The 22,313-nt window shown below is 44.9% G+C and overlaps 1 long non-coding RNA gene, 1 other non-coding gene and 1 pseudogene across 2 annotated transcripts in view; 1 reads left to right on the top strand and 2 right to left on the bottom strand.

Annotated features, from left to right (window-relative positions):
* LOC144485434 (uncharacterized) overlaps positions 1 to 22,313 on the top strand; it is a 664,084-nt gene that overhangs the window by 374,832 nt on the left and 266,939 nt on the right. The gene's annotated exons all lie outside the window — the stretch shown is intronic.
* trnal-uaa (transfer RNA leucine (anticodon UAA)) lies at positions 3,181 to 3,263 on the bottom strand. The gene has a single exon. It is a non-coding gene; the product is annotated as a tRNA-Leu (tRNA).
* On the bottom strand, positions 4,643 to 5,038 carry LOC144485427 (histone H2B pseudogene; annotated as a pseudogene).

The raw sequence follows: 22,313 nt of genomic DNA, 5'->3' as shown, positions 1-22,313 counted from the left end.
AGGGCTGTTCTCTCTGGAGCGGAGGAGGCTGAGGGGAGACTTAATAGAGGTTTATAAAATCATGAAGGGGATAGATAGACTGAACGTTCAAAGACTATTTCCTCGGGTGGATGGAGCTATTACAAGGGGGCATAACTATCGGGTTCGTGGTGGGAGATATAGGAAGGATATCAGAGGTAGGTTCTTTACGCAGAGAGTGGTTGGGGTATGGAATGGACTGCCTGCAGTGATAGTGGAGTCAGACACTTTACGAACATTTAAGCGGTTATTGGATAGGCACATAGAGCACACCAGGATGATAGGGAGTGGGATAGATTGATCTTGGTTTCAGATAAAGCTCGGCGCAACATCGTGGGCCGAAGGGCCTGTTCTGTGCTGTACTATTCTATGTTCTTGAAGATTATCAATATCCTTCTCACTAAAGTTCATAATCTTTTCATGTTTTGCACCACTGGTAAATTTTGAGATTGAAACCTGTACACCCAGATATAGGTGAATAATATTTGTCAAGAAAAGCAAGTTTCTCTCTATATACTACGCCAATTATAAATAGATAAAACTTTGTGTAATATATGCTTTAATAGGTTTGTACTAATAATTAAACCGTTGCGTAATGAAATTCTAACTATGCTAAACAACAATGATTCAAAATGCCACTTGGTTGAAAAGAAAATACCGACTGGTGCTTATACTTTCACTTAAAAATACTTAAAAAGCATAGCTTTGCTGATTTATCGGTATTTAATGATGAATACAGAGGAAAGCAGCGTACTGGTAGATTTCGAATTGATATGGCCAACACATTTAGTATTCCGAAACTCCTCCGTCCCAGGTTCAATATACTGTGAACATTTCCTGACTGGTTTTTCCCTCTCTGCTGTCGAAAGTTCACTCTACCAGAGTGTGCTGACGTCTACTGGGCGCAATACAGACCTGCAGTCGAGCGGAAATAAAATCACATTAACTATCGTTTTTGTAGAGACAGATCAAACAGGAATTAATGATTGGATGTCAGCCTTAAATCCCATGGAGAATTCAATATTAATGTACTTTCCCATGTAGTCAAAATAACTTGCAATTTGCTATTACCTGGAGCAGTTGAGTCGACTGGCACCAATGTAATAAAGGGGAACGTAGGTAATGAGACGATGGAGAATGAATTTCAGAGATAAGCAGATGCTGTTACATTGAAGATCTTGAGTAGAGGATCGTATGGAATCATGTACTAATTAGAACAAAAGGGCCGGTTCCAATTAGGTATCTTCTGGGTAGAATGTGTACAGATTTGCAAAATCTCTCACATAGGTTTATAATGAATATCACACACATATGTCGCACCAGAGACAGAGCGATACAGAATGAGTCCAACACTCATACATACAGAATCTCAGAATGCATACAACAAAGAAAGGGAGACCATTCGGCCCTTTGTCTGTGTGCTGGTATGTACAAGAACGACTCAGCTCTTCCCTTTCCCAGTCCTTGTCTCGTATCCCTGCAAATCCTTTCACTTCAGGTGCTGAACCCTTTCCCCTTTGACAGCCCTGATTTGATGCTGCCTCTGCCACAGTCTCGGGCAGTGCAATCCAGGTCCTAAACACTCAGCGCATTAAAAACCATCCTTCCCTCCTTTGCCAATTGGGACAATATTTTTTTTATTTTCTCTCCTTAGACTGCACCCACAAACCCACCACCTCTACCACCTCGAAGGACAGCGGCAGCAGATACATGCGAGCACCAGCACTGCAATCTTTCCTATCTCCACCATTCCCCGCCTCCATACACCCCGCCCCCACCCCCCCGCCCCCCCCACCCTCGCCCCCGCCCCAAACCGGCGTCTAACCCACTCACCGTCCTGACATGGAAATACATCGCGGCTCCTTCACTGCTGCAGTGGCAAAATCCTGAAAGACTGTTTGGCTAACAGCACTGGGGCTCTACCGACACCTCGGGGACTGCAGCAGTTCAAGAAAACAGCAAACCACCACCTGCTTAAGGTCAGTTAGTGATTGGTAATGAATGCTGGCCCAGTCAGTGCTGCCCACCTCTCGAAATGAATAAATAAATAAAAACTCGCAACTGCAACCGGAGACAGACAGATACAGAACACATCTCACTCACATGCATTTATTGGATAGAATATGAATCCCCAATCACATTCGCTAACAGAGGGTTAAACACAGTCGAAATTGGGCGATTGTTTTTAAGTTGCAGTACATGTGAGTGAGAACTATTTTCTCATCTATCAATCTTTGGTATTTAGTATGAGTTTCGGATTAATCAAATAACCTGCAGTCTCTGGGACTATTTATGAATTTGGATTAATTCCAAATAACTTTCCAGCACAGAAACAGACCACTGATGTGGTAGGTTTTAAGCAAACAATGTGTGTGAGTTTCAGCCCAGCATTAAATCTCTGTCAGTGTGAACACAATTGTGAAAGATAATGTATCTTTCAATCTGATCCTGGATTGCTATGCAAGTTTCACCCAGGTTGTTCACATTGTTTTGATCTGTGACACTCAGCCTGATTCAGAGTAAGAATTTTGACATGCAAGTAAAATGAAGTCCAGTCTGGAATTGGGAGAGTGTCTTCCACCTGGCACAGTGCAAGTGAGGATTTAGCGTTAGTCTATAATTTATAGTTCAGTTCGTAGCCATCAAATTGATTTTATAACTTTTAGTTTCATAAGCAGGGTAAGTTTTCAACTGGCATTTGTGTTTGTATACTAGCTTTCAGAATATCCGAATCTGAGAATGCATTTGAGATTTGAATGTGTACCTAATGTATGTGAGGGCAGACTGTGGGGATTATTGCGACCACTTCTAAACCCCTGATTTGGTGATATGACTGGTATTTAACTCGAATCTCAGAGTACATTATTAAGGTTGTGTAACTTTTAACAGAAAACCATCTGTCAGTTTTATCTGATATTTAATTTCGAGCTGAGGCTGCACTATTGTGGGATTGACGCAGCGATGATCTGATAATGGATGAGAATTTGGACTGGGATTGGTGAATCCCCCTGTTCGTTGTACTGAGTTTGTTTTGATTTCTTATTGTCTCATGTAGTATTCTGCTGTGAAAATTCCAGTTTCTTGCATGCTGGTTCGACAAAGCGTACCGTTCATGGAGGAGAAATAAAGCAGTGTCGTGAATTTCGTGTTAAAAAATCTATTTACCTGGAGTGGGGTTCGAACCCACGAGGGCATATGTCCATTGGATCTTAAGTCCAACGCCTTAACCACTCGGCCATCCTGGTACGAAAGCTTGGCGTGATGTGGACACGACATCTGGCTTTCCTGCTGTTAGAGCAGTGATTGAAAATGCGCCTCTGGAATTATTTCTGCTGTCTCAGACGTGGAACTGATGAGCTGTTTATTTCTCCGTCAGTGACAATATGCGGAATGTGTGACAAGGAGCTGGCGACACTCTTCCCTTTAACTTCCGTGGACGAAATATCACATTTATTCTGGTTCCTTCAATTATTTGTCTGCGCGAACAAAGTACATTTCACAACTCAAATACACATTCCGTCAGTTTAATCTCGATTAATAATCATTGTGAGCGGTTTGCGAGGCTGAAGCCAGACTCTCGCTCTGATTGGTCACTGTCATTTCAATCAGGTTCGTAACTAATCGGAGAGCCAGGAAAAGAAATGGGAGGTTTTGATTGGTTTACATTTTCAATTTGGAAAAGCCCGCCAGGAAAAATAGAAAATAACCGAACGCCTGAATGTTCAGGAAACTTTCAATCTCACACTTTATCATCTGTTTATTGTATTTTCCCTCACAGAATCCTGGCGCTATTTTAGGAACAGTTTGATTTCCTGAATCTCTTATCTGTCACCAGCGGAAAAAAGACCCCGTTCAGCAATTTAAAACGGAGCAAATCTCAGCTCACTGGAAAAGCAGAAACAGAGATTCCCAGCCAACTCCTTCACAGAGGCTTCACAGGGACAGAGGGAAAGGCTGATTTCTGATCCTCTCCCCTGAAAGCGGCTGGGAATATTACAATCGGAAGTGTGGAGAGCATCCCCGCCATATCCTGCCGGTTGAATCGGCAGCATTGTGTCCGGAGAATCGGAGCTGCGGGGAGTGGGAGTCGGGGGGGGGGGGGAGGGGTCGCTATGATGGGCTCTGGGTCCTGAGTGTGCACAAATCTCGCTGATTCCGTCCTCTGTGAAAACTGCGGAATACACAGATGAGCCCGAGAAGAACCTCTTCATTCCCGCCTTTCTTCTGTTCCGGCTGCAACGCCGAGATCACCCGAGATCAATAAACATCATTGTATTATGAAGTTAATTCACCAATTGTTAAAGCTCTGAATATAGTTATTAATAAATTTAAGTAATGGCTTCCTAATATTGTGTTTCTCCTCATTGCCCCTCACAAATCCCAGACTGAGTTTAATAATCCGCTCTCAGTTCAGTTTGATTGTCCGATCAATGTGAAAGTGTGTGTGAGGGGCGGGTATGAAGTCCCATTCACAGCATTCTGTAACGGGACAAATCCCTATTCTCCAGAAATAGATTTCTCATTAACTCAATAAGGGAAAAGATGGCGCAGCTTTTTCACAGAGATTGTGGGTGGCTCTTCAAAGAGCCGTTGTGTTTGGGGTGTTTTCAATCCATGGGGTGTTTTACTTGGAGCTGGTGTACTTGGTCACCGCCTTTGTCCCTTCCGACACGGCGTGCTTGGCCAGTTCCCCGGGCAGCAGCAGGCGCACGGCGGTCTGGTTCGCCCGGGAGCTGATCGTGCTGCGCTTGTTGTAATGGGCCAGGCGGGAAGACTCACCCGCGATGCGTTCGAACATACGGTTCATGAACGAGTTCATGATGCTCATGGCCTTGGAGGAGATGCCGGTGTCAGGGTGAACCTGCTTCATCACTTTGTAGATGCAGATGGAGTAACTCTCCTTCCTCGACTTTCGCCGCTTCTTCCCGCCCTTTGTTACCGGTTTCTTCATCATTTTCTTCGTTTCCTTCTTGGGAGCTGGTTTCGATGTTGGTTTCTTCTCATTAGCCATCTTCAATTTCACGCAGAATTAAAGAAAACCCCTTTGGGAGGGATTTCAAGGATTGCGAATCATCGGAACGGCGATATATTTTCAAGTCAGGATGATGTGCGTCACGAATTGAAATTTAGAGGTGGTTGTTCTTTCTCTGCATCTGCTGTCCTTGTGCTGCCAGGTGATTTATTGGGTTTGGATGGTGCCTCGCGAAGGAAAAAGCCTTCGACCGCTCGGCCATTCTGACTACACGGGGCGAGCTGTAAAATCTCTGCCTAAATTGATTTGAATTCCATCTTTATTGTTATGACATTTAAATCTCTGTCTCCGCATTGAATGATTGAGGGTAAACTGAACACTTATTTTGAGGTTCACGGACCAAGGTGAAGGTAAGACTCAGAGTTCCACAGGTTTGAGGGATGAAAAGTCCGGCACCATTCCATATTCTTCATCCAAATGAGAAACTCGAGCTGGCAATCGATTCAAATCAGGACACCGGCTTTGGGCAGGAGTTTGCCAGCATGAGAACATGTGGTTTCAGAAGCTCCAAAGCAGACGCCAGCTTCATTTGCGGTCCTAGTGGCAGATTTTGTCTTTCCAGAATTGGCTGTTCCGCCATGAAAACTAGTGCCGGGTTAGGTGCAATGGTCATGTAAAATTGCCCCTTCGGGTCAGGAGCGTTAGCATGTTAAATACGTGAGGTTCCGGGGATAGGGCCTGCATGGGATTGTTGTTGGCATGGGTTCGATGGGCCGATTGGCCTTCTTCAGTACTGTAGGGATTCTATGAAGTTTGGGCGGCTGTTTCGCTTCTCTGAGAACATTGATAACTGTTCTCTGATAACCTTAAAACTTCTAACCAGTCAATGCCTGTTTGTGAATTGGCCATGAATAGGGCTGACATTGAAACGGTTCATATTGAAGCAGTTACAGCAAATTGATTCTTGAAGAGGTGTTAATATAATGCTTTCAGAGACTGTCGTAGCTTCTTAAAAGATCAGTTGCGCTTGTTTTTCGTTTGTTCATTAATTTTGTGAATCTATTTGGAGTGGGTACAGTTGGTTAGTATCTATGCCTCTTGCTTGGCCAGCTCCGCGGGCAGCAGCAACTCCATTCCTGTCCCGATGTCTTGACACAAACAGCAAATCCAAATTATTGTTCACTGCTGCCAACTCCTGGCTGAACGCGTGTTGTGCAGCAAGGTCGCCATTCATTCAGAACCTTTTTGGATTGGAGTGAAATAACATCAACATGTTTCTTAACAATTAAAATGATTGCAAAAAATGATATTAACCAAATTCCATGTTCCAGAGATCTATTTTCTGATTGGGCGATGCTGCTCACCCCGATCTACGGAAAATGTAAACCTCCCAGAAATGGAGTGTCGTTTATAGGATTCTCTAATCTCTGATTTCTATGCCACCTCTTTGCTTGTGTATTTGTTCCGTAAATACAGAGATAGTGGCAGAGTCAGGTGAGCGAAGGTGGTGTAGTGCTGACTTTGTGAGCATTTGACCAAGGGCCAGTTCCTGACCATCACAGTGGTGACTTATTTAATTAGCTATCGCAGGTAAGAACAGCAGAGGGTCACTCCTAAAATGAAATTCACTGAATATTCTTATTATCAATGAGTTACGAACGGAAAATTCAGCTTCAATTTGCTTTCAGTGTAAACTTTGTTTCAATGGAAGAACAGATCTCAAAACTAATCAATGAGTTCTCAGTCAGAAACAACAGTAAAAAGGGTAATTTAAACAGTCCAGAAAAAGGAGACAAGCCAAGTTCAGTTTATGAACTGTGCGATGGACACACCTGGTGTCTCGTGAAATCAGCAACTAAGGAAGTTGGCTAATTATATCTAATGAAAATAAGGGGGCTTTCAGCAGAGCAAGCGATGGTGGTATAGTGGTGAGCATAGCTGCTTTCCAAGCAGTTGACCCGGATTCGATTCCCGGCTAGCGCATTGATCATTTTTTAAGAATCTTATCCACGGTCTCTTGCGTTTCAAAACATGTGGACAAAAACAGCGAGAACGCAGCATTTGACGGCAGTGTCATAAAATGGACTTCACGTTTGCATTTCATTTTTCCGGACCGAAAATTCGGCTTCAGTTTCTTTATGCTGAAAGCAAACACTGAAATAGATGAACAAGTCTCTGATCTAATAAATGAATTCTCAGCCAGAGATAAATATATAAAACAAAGGGAACCGAGCACGGTTGACCTCCCTGACTGTGATCTCAATAATCCTGAAGAAGTCAATATGAACATTGCTGAGGTGGTTGCATCGACTGGCCAATAAGCAGCTGCGATGGCCGAGTGGTTCAGGCGTTTGACTTGGAATCTAAATTTGCTTTCAGTGGGAAACTTTGTTGAAGTGAAAGACCAGGCCTCAAAACCAATAATTGAGTCCCCAGAAAGGTACAATATTAAACTGTCCAAAAAACGAGAGTAAACAATTTCAGTCTACAAACTGCATTACGATACACCTGGTGTCCGATTAATTCGGCGACTAAGGTAGTTCCGTAATTATAACGAATGAAAATAACAATTAATGAAACAGAGCGAGAGATGGTGCGATCGTGGTGAGCAGAGCTGCATTCCAAGCAGTTGGCTCGAGTGCGCTTCCCGGCCATCACCTTGATAATTTACTTCGGACCTTATCCACCGTCTCTTGCGTTTGAAAACATGTGGATATACTAAAGTTCGAACAGAACAATAGGCGGTGACGAAATAAAATGGACTTCCGTTTAATTTTTTTTTCGGACGGAGAAATCGGTTTCAATTTGTTTATACTGAAAACAATATTGAAATAGAAGAACAAGTCTGAACTAATAAATTAATTCTCAGTCAAAGAATAGGACAGCAAATAAAAGAGGAACATATTTCAGCTCACACTGTTCTCTGCACAATCCTGGTGCCTGACGAAGTTAAGATGATGTGGAGATGCCGGCGTTGGACTGGGGTAAACACAGAAAGAAGTCTCACAACACCAGGTTAAAGTCCAACAGGTTTATTTGGTAGCAAAGGCCACGAGCCTTCGGAGCGCTGCTCCTTCATCATGTGACTCCAGCTCGTGGCTTTTGGTGCCAAATAAACCTGTTGGACTGAAACTGGTGTTGTGAGACTTCTTATGAAGTTAAGATGAACATTGCTGAGACGATTCCATCACTTTGAGAAATAAGCAGCTACAATGGCTGAGTGGTTAAGGCGTTCGACTCGAAACCCTCGTTTCCTCGCGCAGGTTCATGCCGTGCGCGCAGTGACTGAGACGAGAAATGTTTAATTGGCTTCTCCAGGGCAGTCGATGATATTGAGTTGTAATTTACTGTGGTATTTTTCTATAATGATCGGGAACTATGCTGGCATCGACAAGATAGGCCGAATGGTTTCTGTGCTGCAACTCCCTTCCATGAGAAAAATCATGACGTAGGAAGAAAGAAAAAGAGCACTATCAGGACACAAGGACAAAACTACGTCTCATTTCAGAGTAACATTCTTATGTAATGACACACAGGGCGTAGGAAATACACTTCATCAGAATGCATTGCATGAATGAAAATATCAAAGTGCTGCTTCGATGATAAAATATAATGTTCATTCAAAAAATGCTACAAGCTGTTCATTGCTGGGCGTTATGTATTCCTGCTTAAAATAGCTTGGGAATGGAAGGAACATGTCGAATATCGGGAATTATAAACACATTGGAACGTTTGCAAAGGAGGATTATAGATATTCAGAAGACATCTGGAAATTTCATGGTTGAATTAATTTCAAAACGTCTTTGGATTAAGTTGTCACTTTGCCCAGGACTCCAAAAACAAGCGAGAAAGTGATGGAATATATTCAGAGATGAGAGAATTCTGCATCCAAATCGATGTTGCTTTAAAATCGTCCAATAATTTCTGACACATTGAACCGAGCTGGGCAGCTCATTTAGAAAGCGGTTGTTGTATTGTTTACGCACAAGATATATTTCTGGTACAATATGTCCCAGACCGACAAAATTATATCCAAGAATGTGTGGAAAATGTCTGTGAAAGTCAGACCTGGATCGGAAATGAAACTAGCGGTGGCGGCACAGAGCAGCTTAAAGGCAGAGAGCAGACGGAGCAGAGACAAGCTGTTGTCAGCTCCCGGCTCCTCCAGTCTCTCTGTGTTTCACTCTCCTCACAAACTCTCCCACTGCAATTAAAATTGGACACTCCAGATTCTCAGACTGTCCTACTTCTATTACTGAAATCTGAAAATTTCCCGTTGAGAAATTTCCATCTGAATTCAGGGCAGCAATTTCCATTTCAACATGTCTCTTTGCTGAATTGATCGCGCTCTCTCAGTCGAGCGCTGACTCAGAGTTCGTTTGTCGACTGAAACCTTGAAATCGACCAAAACTTTCGCTTAACTTCTTTCTTCAGGTCTGAGCAGGACAGCAGCACGATCTAATGACAAGAGAATCTTTCGAGTTGACACAAGAAGGCTGGAGAATCCGGAGCGGAGTGCGGACACACAAACACTAACATTTGTCTAACCCAGCCGCCCCTTTAACACACTCTCGCTGGCACAATGTTCACCTCTGCACATTGACAGATCAAACTCTGTCTCAGATTGACAGCCCCAGGACTTCGCCTCCTCGCTCTGTGCTGTGGATTCTCGGGCATTAGTTGGAGTTTCACAGGTCAGGAACTGTTAAAACCGCTGAGGCCGGCGATGCTCACAGTGTCTGTTCCCCAGATTCAGGGGGCTGCAGCCAATTAGAGCTGTGCCTGGGTGAACCCAGAACTGGTTGAAATTATGATCTTGTTCACAAGCTGAATTCTATTTGGTCAGATGAATATACAGATTGTGTGCACTCAGTTACTAACCCACAAATTCCCCCCTTCATATAAAGTTGATGAGAGGACGTGGAGGGATAGACAGAGACAGAGTGAGTTAGGGCAGTGAGACACAGACGGCCAGACAATGTCTCAATTACAAAAATCCTTGTAAATTCCGGCTTTTTCCAGAAAGATTATCTTGGAGAAACAAAAGCTGCAGCCTCAGCTCTCAGTGATATTGTAACAGAGACAAAATATTAATACCACACTCAGGAACAGAGCTGCATTTTGACAGAAGAGATGGGGAGAGGCAATAGGAACTGAATGGTCCAGTTCTAGACTGTGTGCAGGCTGACGGGGACCTGAGGTTCAAAGATGCCTTTGATGGAAAGGGTCGTCAGGAAGGCGGATTGGATCATTGGCTTCGTAAGTCGAGGCACTCAGTATAAAAGCAGGGAAGTTATGCTCAATCTTTATGAAGTTCTGATCAACTGCAGCTGTTTTTGGATTGCACCCAGGCCCGGTAAGCACAGCTTAGAAAGTGCGTGAGGGTCCTTATGAGGGGGGAAACGAGATTTACTGTTTTGAATCCAGCGATGAGGGATTATACCTACAAGGTAATGCTGGATAATTCGGAGTTTCTCTCTTTGCAGCAAACGGGATTGAGTGGTGCTGTACGAGAGGTGTAAAATACTATAACATATTGAACTAAGGCACACAGGGGGAAGTTGCTGCATTAGCTGCGAGCAGAAGTATTCAGGGACAGGTATTAAAGATTTAAGACAGGATGTGGAGGAGGCATAGGATCCCGACAGTGCGGAAGGAGGCCATTCGGCCCAGACATTCTGCACCGACTCTCCGACAGAGAATCTCTCCCTGTAACCCCACGTAATTACGCTGCTATCCCCCTGAAAATAAGGGTCAATTTTGCCTGGTCAATCCACCTAATCTGCACATCGTTGGAGATGAGAGGATACCGGAGCACCCGAAGGAAACCCACGCAGACATGGGGAGAACGGGCAAACTCCACACAAACAGGCAGCCAAGAATGATAGAAGTGGACTTTAGTTTCCGGCCGTTCACAAACTCTGGGGATTCCCCTTCAATTTTTTGGCATCTGGGAATCAGAGTAGCATCCAAAAACGCAACTGAAAATAAATACAATCACGGCAGTTATTCACATGGAGCTAACATTTGGAACGGTATGCCATCTGTTGACCGCGTGGCCTAATGGATAAGGCGTCTGACTTCGGTAGTTCTGTGCGGTGATGATGTCAGAAGATTGTAGGTTCGAGTCCTGTCGCGGTCGTTTTATGCAGAAATCTGGGAGAACTAACGGCAAACCGAGATTTCCTTCTTCAGCTGAACTTGCACACACTGCAGGGCGCTTTCTCTGAATGCATTTCCTTCTTGTTCTGTTCATTAAATTTTCTCATCTCTTTATTTTATTCTCCTCCCAAGAAATCAATATTTTTTGTGTGATCTTAATAAATTATTGATGCTCCCGAATGGAGCAACAGGGTTTACAGCAAATAGTTTCATAAAATTCTGTGGGGGAAAATCTAATCTCCTCAGGAAGAGGTTTAATAATGAGCTGAGTGAACTGTTTCTGTTTACAGGGATGAAAGGTGATGGGGCTGGTAATCCAGAGGCTGGCACTAATCTTTGGGGACACGGAGTAAATCCCACCACGGCAGCTGATGAAATTTAAAATCACTATTTAATCAATCTGGAATTGAAAGCTGGTCTCAGTAATGGCGGCCTTGAAACTGCAGTCGATTGTTGTAAAATATAATCTGATTCACCGATGCAGAACAGATAAATAAGTCTGGCCTCCTTAACTGGTCTGGCCTACATGTGACTCCAGACCCAGAGTAAGAGGGTGACTCTTACTCGAGCTCTGAAATGGTCAAACAAGCCATTCTCAGTTGAAGGGGAATTAGGGAAGGGCAACAAATGCTGGTCCTGCAGGCGACACCAACAGCCCATAAAAAGAAGAATCATTGAGTGGAAAGAGAATGGCCTGGTAACGTACTGAGAAACTGGACCCTTCTTCTCCTCTAATAACAAGGCTGAGGAATGGCCTGATGCTGGGATTTAATTCAGTGAAAGATTTTGAAAAAAATCATTTGGATCAAATGAGACCAGAGAAGTGCAGATAAGAATGTATCTCACTCATACAGCCATTGATGGTTGGTAGTTCCAGGGCAATGATGTACATCCGACCAGTGTAACAGCGCATCCTAAGAGTGTGAGGGAAATTCCATCGGTAATACAACCCCGACATCCTCCAGATTGAAGCGAGGGAGCATTCATGCCGATGACTGGGAGGACCTTGAAAATTGGCGAAACATATCCGCCAATCTGCAGCACACTTTAGTGAGACAAAATGGCGGCAGAGAAGAAAGCAACAGAGAAGAAAGCTCTGTGGGCCGAGAATGGGCCTGTTCACTCACATGAAGACACATCGCAGAAACTCACGGCCCTGAATGGATGTCATCCTCGAATCGAGGGACAGACAACGATAACAACTGCTTGTTACAAAATACCTATCATAAAAAACCACGTCCAACATTCGTATTGTTAAAATTTTCCACTCCCAATAGAATTTGAACAATTCTTGTTTGTTTGTCCCTCTCTGGTCTGTGAGCTTCGCTCTACCTGAATGTGCTGACCTCTACCGGCCGCAACTCAGAACTTCAAAAGAGGGAAGACATTCACATCAAGTGAGGGTGTTGCAGGAATGGGTCAATATGAATAATTAATGCTGGGGTGTGACAGGATAGGCCTCGTAATTTAATTGTTAAATCCACGATAGAAATTACTCTTAAATTATCATTGAGTTGGCAGCATTTGCAATTTGCTATCGGCTAAAGCGTTGGAAGTTGGCTCGTTGGTTTTGGAGTATGATTCTCGTTTGGGGTAGGACTGGCGTGCTAGAGGTCCCTGGGTCAAAATCTCGGACAAGCCAATCCACCGTTTATTAAATCGGGAGCAGGTTTGAGCTCACGAGCATTCCTGCAGTGAATATATCACTGCAGAATACAAGAAGAAACGATTACTCGATTTAAATTTCGGTTGTCCCAAAAAAGATACAGAAGGATACGAGACAGGAAATTTGCCAACAAACTGGAATTATTTTGGGCGGCACGGTGGCTCAATGGTTAGCACTCCTCCCTCAGCGCCAGGGTCCCAGGTTCAATTCCGGCCTCGGTTCACTGTATGCAGTTTGCACGTTCTCCCCATATCTGTGTGGGTTTCCTCCCGTAACCCAAAGACATGCGGGCTAGGTTGATTGGCCATGTTAATTTGACCCCCGTGTCAGGGAGATCGTCAAGGTAAATGAGGGTTACAGCACCATGGCCTGGGTGGGAATGTGGTCGGTACAGACTCGATGCGCCAAATAGCCTTCTTCTGCGCGGTCGGGATTCTATGATTGGAGACGCTTAGCACAGCTGTATTTCATGGAAAGCTGGGTAAGTGTTGGAAGGTGAATGGACTTGAGAGAAAAAGATGAAATAGTTTGGGTTGAGGATCGTGTCGAGCAGTTGATCAATTGGAAAAAAATGGTCTCAATTTAATTTAGGTATATTATTTATTGAATTATCCCAGATCTACAAAGTGGCTCAGAGACTGGGAGACAAACAATAAATCGGAATCACAGTGTGAACAAAAGACAGAGTGATACAGAGTGCATCGTTCACTCATATACACCCACAGAGACTGACAGATAAACAATGAATTCCACTCTCAATTCCTGCATCACACACCAAGGGACACAGAATGGTTTTCACATCCATACACACAGAATAGTTACAGCACAGGAAAAAAATAATCGGACACTTTGTGTCTGGGAATTGTCATCTCCATAGAAGCTCAGCTATCGCAGCCCACAGCTGAAAGCACGGCAGCAAAATTTGCAGAAGACACAATATATGTCGTAAAGTAACTTGTGGAGAGGGGAGGACGTAAGGAGCTTGGAGATAGTTATAGACAGATTTTGTGCATGGGTAGAAACCTGGCAACTGGAATATAATGTGAAGTTATTCACTTTGTCAGGAAGAGAACAAAATCAGATTATTAGTCAATTCTAGAAGGGCAGCAAACTTCCCGAGATGCAAAGGGATCCCGTTCTTCGAGTGTACGAGTCACAAATATTTAGTATGCGAGAATAACAAGTAACAAAAAAGATAAATGGAATGTTTGCTTTGTTACAAGCATTTAATCATGTAAGAAAATAATGTTATGCTTCAGTTGTTTAGGTCATGAGTGAAGTATCTCGAATATTGTCTGAAGTTTTGGTATCCATATCTAACGAAGGATGTAAATGCGTTGCAAACGGTCCAGAAGAGATGACAGTTTGATAACTTGAATAGTTCGACAATGCAGAGGAGATTTACCAGATTGCGAAGAGGAAAGAATTTCCGCTGTTTGGGCATCTTTGCAACGGGGATACTCCGAGTCGGAGGTAACTTGTTCAAAGCACATCAGATCTTGAATGGTCTTCACAAGTGCACGTGGAAATGATGTATCTTCGTGTGAGTGAATGCAGAACAACGGGCACTTAAAGAAAACTGAGCTTCCTCTTTTCGGGCGGGGAATTCTGTTCTCTCGGAGCGTTGCGCGACTTTGGAACTCTGCCTCAGAAGGCGGTGGAGGCGGGGATATTGAATATTTTTAGCCGGAGGGAGATGATTCCTATTTGGCAACAGAATCACAGGTCAACGGGGACAGATGGAAATGTGGAAATCGAAACATAAACAGATCAGCCATGATCTTAGTGAATGGCGGGGCAGTCTTGTGGGGCCGAATTGCCTTCTTCTGCCCTTATTTCCTCTGTTCGTGTGTCCGTCGCCTGATTGTAAATTTCCCCTCAACAGGACTGCTGAAACGCACCCACATTCGCGGTTCACTCAGAGCACCGGAATTAAACTAATACATGGAAAAAATAAAATCAGACGGTGGGATTCCCAGATCTGTCAGACTGTATGGTTGTTTTTCGAGTCTTCAGAGATATTTTCTCTGCAATGAGTTCTCGGGAGCTCAACATTGCTTCGGCTTTCGCTCATTGTCGCCGTCTTCATTGCAAAGAATTATCTTTAAAAAAAACTTTCCGGGGCTCGTCCGGGGATTTGAACCCGAGACCTCTCGCATCTTCATACTGTGCCCAAAGCGAGAATCATACCCCTAGACCAACGAGCCACCCGCGTTGGCCCTGCTACTGAAAACAACTTTCCAATGTATCCCAAAGTTTAGCAACTATCTTTTCACAACGCAATTGTTTATCAACTATCTTTTCTCAACGCATCAGAGATGTTAATGAGCAATGTTTCATTTCACTGTCTGTTCTGGTGAAGGTCAGAAGCAGTGATATCTGTTTTCACCACTCTCCAAGTCGGCCTGTGGTTGTGAATCACCAGTCCTGTGTGGAATGTCATTCTGCCAGTCAGTGAGTTTTAGTAGAAATTCGAAGTCATCCTGACTTCATCAGTGGCCTCATGGTTAAAGTATGAGTCAATGCGAATCATGATGTGATCAAATGAGTATCTGTTTCAGTCTTTCTGCCGTGAGTTTTCATGCTGAGGAGAAACATGTGGGACATGGTCTGGGAATGTTTCACACTGCTCCATTCTCATAATTCCCTGACCTGATGGAATGGAAATTTCTTCCATTTGCAGCAGCTACATTTCCAGCATGTTCCATCTGGCTGATCATCCAGGAGCGCTGGTGAGGGAGACCTTCTTCCCCAGCTCTTCATGGACAGAAAATCAAATGGAAGGAGACTGTTGACAAGTTTCTGTGTCGTTGACGAGATGCTCGAATGGTCTGTTTATCGATTGTATTCTGCACGGGTGGTGCATAATGCCCTCTCATCATCGATCTATGGAACGTTTCATACATTGCTTCTCTGCATTTGATCACACGTAGCTGTGTTTTTCCACATTTTGTTTCCTGTCGGTTCTTCACGACAATCTCTGAACTGATGTGATTGGAGTCCCTTTCGCTGAGAGGAACTACAATCCCAACATTGAAATTTTGGTTCAATACTCAGGGTGTAAGACAACGAGAATCACATTTCCCTGTGAATATGCTGTGTTGTCTTCAATTTTCTATTACTCTCTCATGGTCTGCAAAGACAGCTCGTCTGCTTTGAGCGGAACATATACTGATTGGCTCAGCTCCTTGCATGTCACCGGCTCGTTGGTCTCGTGGTGTGATTCTCGCTTTGGGGACTTCAGAGAAACATAGAAGAAAGGAGCAGGAGGAAGCCATTTGGCCCTTCGAACCTGCTTTGCCATTCATTACGATCATGGCTAAACCTCCAAATCAATAGCCTAATCCCGCTTTTTCCCATAACTTCTGATCCCATTCGCCCAAGTGCTATATCTCGCCGCCTCTTGAATGCATTCAATATTTTGGCATCAACTACTTCCTGTGGTAATGAATTCCACAGGCGCACTACTCTTTAGGTGAAGGAATGTCTCCTCACCTTCGTCCTAATTGGTCTACCCTGAATTCTTAGACTGTGACCCCTGTTTCTGGACTCCCCAACCATCGGGGAAATTCGACCTGCATCTATCCCGTCTAGCCCTGTTCGAATTTTATAAGTCTCTATGAGATCCCACTCATTCGTCTGAACTCCGGCAAAAGCAATCCTAACCTAGTCTCTCTCCCCTCATACATCTGTCCTGCCATTCCTGGAATCAACCTGGTAAGCCTTCACTGCACTCCCTCGAGTCCTAGACTATCCTTCCTCAGAAAAGGAGACCAAAACTGCACACAATATTCTAGGTGTGGGCTCACCAAGGCTCTGTATACTTGCAACAACATATTCCTGCTTCTGTACTGGAAACCTCTGGCAATGAATGCCAACATACCATTTGCCTTCTTTGCCGCCTGCTGCACCTGCATGCTTACCTTCAGTGAATGGTGCACGACGACACCCAGCTCCCACTGCACACTCCCCTTTCCTAATTTACAGTCATGCAGGTCGTAATCTGCCTTCTTGTTTTACTTCCAAAATGAATGACCTCACACATATCCAAATCTTACTGCATCTGCCATGGATTTGCCCACTCGCCCAGCCTGTCCAGATCATTCTGAAGGATCTCTGCATCCTCGTCACAATTCACCCTCCCACTCAACTTGGTGTCATCTGCAAACTTTGAGGTGTTACAATTTGTTCCCTCATCCAAACCATTGATATTTATTGTGAATAGCTGGGGTCCCAGCACCGATCCCTGTGGCACCCCATTAGCTACTGCCTGCCAATTTGGAAAGCACCCATTCGTTCCTACCCCTTGTCTCTTTTCTGCCAACCAGTTTTCGATCCATCTCAAGATGGAAATATTGAGAAATCCTGAGGTGGGAGGGAGAGGTGCCAGAGGTCGTGGTACATATTGGTACCGCTGACATAGGTACGAAGAGGGAAGGGGTCATGAGAAGAGAATATAGGGAGTTAGGTAGAGAGTTGGGAAGAAGGAACGCAAATCTAGTAATCTCAGGATTTCTGCCTGTGCCAAAGGAACGTGAGAGTAGTAACGGAGTGAGGTGGAGGATGAATGCGTGGCTGAGCGACTGGAGTAGGGGGCAGGGATTTAGGTTCCTGGATCATTGGGACCTCTTTAGGGGCAAATGTGACATTTACAAAAAAGACGGGTGGCACTTGAATCCCAGGGGGACCAATATCCTGGCAGGAAGGTTGGCTAAGGCTACTGGGGAGACTTTAAACTAGAAAGGTTGGGGGCAGGGAATCGTGATGAGGTGACTGAGAGCGAGGAGGTTAGACCACAAATAGAGAAGGATTGTAAACATTGTAAGAGGGAGAATAGACGGGTGATGGAGAAGGGGAGAGCTCAGACCGAAGATTTGAGATGTGTCTATTTTATCGCCAGGAGCGTAGTGAATAAAGTGGATGAGCTTAGAGTGTGGATTGGTGCTTGGAAGTGTGATGTGGCGGCAATTACGGAAACTTGGGGACAGGGATAGGACTGGATACTTCAGGTGCCAGGTTTCAGATGTTTCAGAAAGGACAAGAGGGAAGGAAAAGAGGGGGGTGGGGAGCGGCACTGCCGATCAGGGATAGTGTCACAGCTGTAGAGAAGGTGCAAGCCGTGGAGGGATTGTCTATGGAGTCTCTGTGGGTGGAAGTCCGGAGCGGGAAGGGGTCGATAACTTTGCTGGGTGTTTTCTACAGGCCGCCCAATAGTAACAGGGATGTTGAGGAGCAGATAGGGAAACAGATCCTGGAGAGATGTAGTGATAACAGGGTTGTCGTGATGGGAGACTTTAATTTCCCAAACATCGATTGGAATATCCCGAAGGTAAGGGGTTTGGATGGGAAGGTGTTTGTTAGGTGTATTCAGGAGGGTTTGCTGACACAGCATGTGGATAAGCCTACGAGAGGAGAGGCTGTACTCGATCTGGTACTGGCAAATGAGCCTGCGCAGGTGTCGATCTTTCAGTGGGGGAGCATCTTGGGGACAGTGATCATAACTCTATCTCCCTTACGCTAACATTAGAAAGAGATAAGATCAGGCAAGCAAGGAAAGTGTTTATCTGGAGTAAGGGGAAACATGAAGCCATCAGGCAGGAAATTAGAGGCGTAAATTGGAAGGAGGTATTCTCGAGGAAAAGTACCTAAGTAAGGTGGCAGATTTAAAAGGAATGTTTGTCTGGAGTTCTGCATGACAACGTTCCGATGAGACAGGGAGGCTTTGGTCGGTTACGGGAACCGTGGTGCATGAAAGCTGCGCTGAACCTAGTCAAAAAGAAAAGGAAAGCGTCCAAAAGGTTCAGAGAGCTCAGCGATGATAGGGATCTAGATGAGTGTACGGCTTGTAGGAACGGACTTAAGAAAGAAATTAGGAGAGCCAGCAGGGGTCACGAGAAGGCCTTGGCAGGTAAGATTAAGGAGAACCCTAAGGCGTTCTATAAATATGTGAAGAGGAAATGGATGAGATGTGAAGAAATAGGACCTATAAAATGTGAAGGTGAGAAAGTATGTACAGAACCAGAAGAAATAGCAGAGGTGCTTAATGAATACTTTACCTCGGTATTCACGGTGGTAAAAGACCTGGGTGGTTGTACTACAGGATTGCGGTGGACTGAAAAGATTGAGAATGTGGAAATTAAGAAAGAGCATGTGTTGGAAATTTTGAGTAGCATCAAGATAGATCAGTCGCCGGGACCGGATGGGATGTATCCCAGGGCACAGTGGGAGGCGAGGGAAGAGATTGCAGAGCCTCGAGCGATGACCTTTGTGTCGCCGATGGAGATGGGAGAGGTTCCGGAGTATTGGAGCATTGCGGATGTGGTTCCTCCATTCAAGAAAGGGAATAGGGATAGCCCAGGAAATTACCGACCGGTGAGTCTAACCTCAGTGGTTGGTAAGTTGATGGAGAAGATCCTGAGAGACAGGATTAATGAACATTTAGAGAAGTTTAGTATGCTCAAAAGTAGTCAGCACGGCTTTGTCAAAGGTAAATCGTGCCTTACGAGCCTGGTGGAATACTTTGAAAATGTGACTAAACACATTGACGAAGGAAAAGCAGTAGAAGTGGTTTACATGGACTTCAGCAAAGCGTTCGATAAGGTCCCCCATGCAAGATTTCTCGAGAAAGTGAGAGGGGATGCGATCCTAGGGGCTGTTGCCTTGTGGATCCAGAACTGGCTTGCCTGCAGAAGGCAGAGAGTGATTGTAGATGGGTCTTTTTCTGAATGGAGTGCCCCAGGGCTCTGTTCTGGGACCCTTGATGTTTGTCATTTTCATAAATGACCTGGATGAGGAAGTGGAGGGATGGATTGGTAAATTTGCCGACGACACGAAGGTTGGCGATGTTGTGGATGGTTTGGAGGGATGTCAGAAGCTGCAGCGTGACATAGATAGGATGCAAGACTGGGCAGAGAAGTGGCAGATGGACTTCAACCCGGATAAATATGTCGTGGTCCATTTTGGCTGGTCAAATGGGATGAAGGAGTATGATATTAAGGGTAAGATTCTTAGCAGTGTAGAGGATCAGAAGGACCTTGGGGTCCGTGTCCATAGGACTCTGAAATCGGCCTCGCAGGTAGAGGAGGTGGTTATGAAGGCGTATGGTGTGCTGGCCTTCATCAATCGAGGGATTGAGTTTAGCTGTCGGGAGATAATGATCCAGCTTTATGAGACACTCGTCAGACCCCACTTAGAGTACCGTGCTCAGTTCTGGTCGCCTCATTACAGGAGGGATGTGGAAATTATTGAAAGGGTGCAGAGAAGATTTACAAGGATGTTGCCTGGATTGGTTGGCATGCCTTCTGAGGACAGGTTGAGGGAGCTCGGTCTTTTCCCCTTGGAGAGACGAAGGATGAGAGGTAACCTGATAGAGGTGGACAAGATGTTGAGATGTATCGATCAGGGGGATTCTCGGAGGTTTTTTTTCCCAGGGCCGAAATGGCTGCTACGAGAGGACACAGGTTTAAGGTGCTGGGGAGTAGGTACAGAAGAGATCATAGATCAAAGAACCCTACAGTGCAGAAAGAGGCCATTCGGCCCATCGAGTCTGCACTGCTGCTTCACATCTCCAGGGTCCCGGGTTCGATTCCCGGCTCGGGTCACTGTCTGTGTGGAGTTTGCACATTCTTCTCGTGTCTGCGTGGGTTTCCTCCGGGTGCTCCGGTTACCTCCCACAGTCCAAAGATGTGCAGGTTAGGTTGATTGGCCAGGTTAAAAAAAAAATTGCCCCTTAGAGTCCTGGGATGTGTAGGTTAGAGGGATTAGCGGGTAAAATATGTGGGGGTAGGGCCTGGGTGGGATTGTGGTCGGTGCAGAGTCGATGGGCCGAATGGCCTCCTTCTGCACTGTAGGGTTTCTATGATTTCTATGATTTCTCTATGAACCACAATCCCACCTCGGCCCTGCCCCCATACCCCTACATATTTTACCCGCTGATCCCTCTCACCAACGCATCTCAGGATACTAAGGGGCACTTTTAGCATGGCCAATCAACCTAACCCGCACATCTTTGGACTGTGGGAGGAAACCGGAGCAACCGGAGGAAACCCACGCAGACACGAGGAGAATGTGCAAACTCCACACAGACAGTGTCCCGAGCCAGGAATCGAATCCAGGTCCCTGGAGCTGTGAGACAGCAGTGCTAACCACTTTCCTGCCGTGCCGCCCCGTCAGGATTACTGCCAGGGGTCCCGCACTGTCAGGGGTAAGTTTTTGACTCAGAGGGTGGTGGGTGAGTGGAATCGGCTGCCGTCAGTAGTGGTGGAGGCAAACTCGATAGGGTCTTTTAAGAGACTTCTGGATCAGTACATGGAACTTAATAGCATTGAGGGTTATAGGTAAGCCTACATACAAGCCGAGGTAGGTCGGGACATGACCGGCGCAACTTGTGGGCCGAAGGGCCTCTTTGTGCTGTATTTTTTCTATGTTCTATACTTCCCCCAGTCGCATGTGCTTTAATCTTGCACGATAATCTCTCGTGCAGGACTTTGTCAAACGCTTACTGAAAGTCCAAATATACCACATCAACTGGTTCCCCTTTGTCAACTCTATTAGTTACGTCTTCAAAGAATGTCAGCAGATTTGTCAAGCATGATTTCCCATTCATAACTTCATGCTGACTCTGTCTGATCCTGCCGCTGCTTTCTAAATGCTCTGCTATAAAGCCCTTGATAATGGATTCGAAAATTTTTCCGACATTTCGATGTTAAGCTTCCTGTTCCATAATTCCCTGTTTTCTCTCTACCTCCCTTTTTGAATATTGGAATGACATTCGCTTCCCCCCAATCAGGAAGGACTGTTCCAGAATCTATAGAATCCTGGAAGATGACCACCAATGCATCCATTATTTCGAGAGCCACTTCTTTAAGTACTCTGGGATGTAGATTATGAGGCCCTGGGGATTTATCCGCTTTTAATCCCTCCAATTTTCCCAGCACCATTTATCTACTGATATTAATCTCCCTCAGTTCATCCCTCTCACTAAATCTGGCATTCTCCAACATTCCTGGCATTTGATTCATGTCTTCCTTTGTGAAGTCAGAACCAAAGTATGCATTCAGTTGCTCGGCCATTTCTTTTCCCCCAATTATACAATCCCCATTTCTGTCTGCAGAGGATCTACATTTGTCTTCACCAACCTCTTTCTCCTCATGCATCTCTAGAAACTCTAATCGTCAGTCTTTATGTTTCCTGCAAGCTTACTTTCGTACTGTATTTTCCCCTTTTTAATCAATCCCTTGGTCCTTCTTTGCTGCATTCTAAACTGCTCCCAATCCTCAGACCTACTTTTTTTTCTTGGCCAATCTGTATGCTTCTTCTTTGGATTGGATACTGTCTCTAATTTCCTTTGTAGGACATGGATTGGCCCTCTTTGCCATTTTGCTTTTGTGCCGGACATGATCAATCAGTTGCTGCAGTTCCCCCATGTGTTCCTTGAATGTTTGTCATTGTCTTCCTTTCAACTAACTCTCCCCAATCTATCAAGGCCAACTCAAG

This window comes from Mustelus asterias, unplaced genomic scaffold (genome assembly GCF_964213995.1).
Source record: "Mustelus asterias unplaced genomic scaffold, sMusAst1.hap1.1 HAP1_SCAFFOLD_194, whole genome shotgun sequence".
NCBI lineage: Eukaryota > Metazoa > Chordata > Chondrichthyes > Carcharhiniformes > Triakidae > Mustelus > Mustelus asterias.
The sequence above is the reverse complement of the archived record's forward strand: the minus strand, read 5'-3'. Positions and strand labels throughout refer to the sequence as shown.